The 2500-nt window shown below is 38.0% G+C and overlaps 1 protein-coding gene across 2 annotated transcripts in view; it reads left to right on the top strand.

Moving 5' to 3' along the window:
* The first annotated feature begins 1195 nt into the window (after positions 1–1195).
* Positions 1196–2500, top strand: part of TyrRS (Tyrosyl-tRNA synthetase) — a 9727-nt gene continuing 8422 nt past the window's right edge. Inside the window, exon 1 of one of the 2 annotated variants that reach the window (XM_027353354.2) lies at positions 1196–1326. The gene's annotated coding sequence lies outside the window, so the exon portion shown is untranslated. The remainder of the gene's footprint in view (positions 1327–2500) is intronic. The other variant, XM_027353349.2, reaches the window with a different exon arrangement.

Here is a 2500-nt window from a genome sequence, read left to right as displayed (position 1 = left end):
AGAGAGAGAGAGAGAGAGAGAGAGAGAGAGAGAGAGTGAGAGAGAGTGACAGACAGACAGACAGAGAAAGAGAATCAGAGAGACAGAGAGAGAGAGACAGACAGACAGAGACATAGATAAAGACGGAGATGGTGACGGTGACGAAGACGGAGAGAGAGAGAGAGAGAGAGAGAGAGAGAGAGAGAGAGAGAGAGAGAGAGAGAGAGAGAGAGAGAGAGAGAGAGAGAGAGAGAGAGAGAGAGAGGGCGAGAGAGAGAGAGAGAGACAGACAGACAGACAGGCAGAGACAGAGACAAAGGCGGAGAGAGAGATAGAGAGAGAGATAGTGAGAGAGAGAGAGAGAGAGAGAGAGAGAGAGAGAGAGAGAGAGAGAGAGAGAGAGAGAGAGAGAGAGAGAGAGAGAGGGGGGGGAGAGAGAGAGAGAGACAGACAGACAGAGACAGAGACAGAGACGAAGACGGAGAGAGAGAGAGAGAGAGAGAGAGAGAGAGAGAGAGAGAGAGAGAGAGAGAGAGAGAGAGAGAGAGAGAGAGAGAGAGAGAGAGAGAGAGAGAGAGAGAGAGACGACAGACAGGCAGGCAGTCAGACAGACAAACAGAGAGAGGGAGAGCCAAAAAAAGTTTGACGTAACTGGAAAATGTATTGAGTAATGTACGCTACAGCAATATATCTCTTAATTGCATCACCTAAATATGTGGTTTCTGAGCACGGGAATTCCATATGCATAGAGACTGTGCTACATCAGCTTATGATGGGTAGCAAATTTATTTGAAAGTGAAAAAAAATATTCATTTTGGGTGTGGTCAATGTATACTTTTAAATGTAGGGCTTTCTACTCAGGCCAAAAACTTTGTTCGAATATAGAGCAAATCAAACACAAATGGCTTTTATATCACATATTTATATCGAATACTTTCCTGTTGCTGCAACGCATATTTAAATATTAGAGGGTATTCTGAATTACCATTTGAGTTTAATAATACTGTTATTTGCTAATGAGATTTTTTTTTATTAAAAGTTAAGTCGAAGTCAAAATATTACTTATCGTATACGAACAGTTTGGATCATGACAACATACTCTCCATAAGTAAAAGAAATAATAACAGACAGTCGAATTAGATACAAAACATTCTCGATAGGGAATCCATAGATAATTGGGTATACCATAATTTTGCTTTAGATACTATTCTATTCCCTAAGAGCGATGCTAGTTTGTTTTTTCGTTCCCGGTATTCGCTTCGTCTATATTTTGAGGTTCATGCTTTCGGCTGAGACAGACAGTGGCAGGTGAACATTTCCCAGGAAGGGTTATTAGGATATATATCTGTAAGTATTTGAGGAAAGGAGAAATGATGAAAGACAAGTTTTCACTTACACTCCATTCTGTCATTTCATGTCACTTATTTATTATTAGAGTATTTGTAGAAAGCTTTCGGTGACTTCATATGTTGTATGGGAATACTTAGATAAGAATTCTGTAAGTGCAAGTGAAGGTGTCAGTTTGACCAAAATTATAAAAGAAGTCATAAAATATTACAGGTAATTGTATAAAATAGGAAGACATGAAGCGATGCAAACAAACTCCTTGCACACACAAATGGAAAGATAGAACTAGAACTGGGGCCGGTTTTCATGAAAGGTCATAGACTCCAAAATTTGTCTGGCAGAAAAAAGGGTAATTTTGCACTATACCTTCGTGTAACCAACTGCGATGAGTTTGGTACCAATGTATTCCTCTCAGTGTCTACTGCACATGTAGGTATTATGATGCGGAGTCCCCCAAACCCCCCCACATCTTTGACCGCAATAGCAGGTGAGGGTATGAAAGGTACTAGGGAAATTGATGAGTAAATTGATAATGGAAAAATAACTTCATGAAATAATTCCACCCAATCCTGGTTTGACAAATTTATCTCGGAATTTATATAAGCATATGGCTATAAAACAACAACCAAAGTTGTGAATATTTACTTGCACAACTAAAGCACACAAGACCATAGTCTCTGCAGTGTAGCAAAGGCAAATAAACCACCATGTATATTCTGGTAAAATAAAGATTGCTAACTTTAATTGCAGTTTAACATGAAATAAGCAACTAGTCCACGTTTGATATTAAAAATAAATATGCATGGTAGATATTGATTGGCCTGTGCCATAGTAAAAAACATTGAGGACATTGCATTACTTTGTGTATTTGTGAACAATTACAAAAGTTTGGAATACAGGTGGATCATTATTTTTTGGTATTATTGGAAGAAGGCATCACCAAAGAATCTATGAAAACTAACATTACAGCCTTGAAGATATTTAATTAATGATCAGCTTTCATTAAATAAACTTGTCTTGCAAATGAATAGTAATGAAGTTATCAAAATAAATAAAAATAATATTAAAAGGAGGTGAGATTCACATGATTGCTAAAAGAATACTGACCAAATTCTCCACTGCGCATGCACGGGGTCTCTCATGCTCATTTTGTTCCTGTTATTTCACCTGTGAT

This window comes from Penaeus vannamei, chromosome 16 (genome assembly GCF_042767895.1).
Source record: "Penaeus vannamei isolate JL-2024 chromosome 16, ASM4276789v1, whole genome shotgun sequence".
Classification (NCBI taxonomy): domain Eukaryota; kingdom Metazoa; phylum Arthropoda; class Malacostraca; order Decapoda; family Penaeidae; genus Penaeus; species Penaeus vannamei.
Note: the sequence above shows the minus strand (reverse complement) of the source record. Positions and strands in the feature narration are given on the sequence as shown.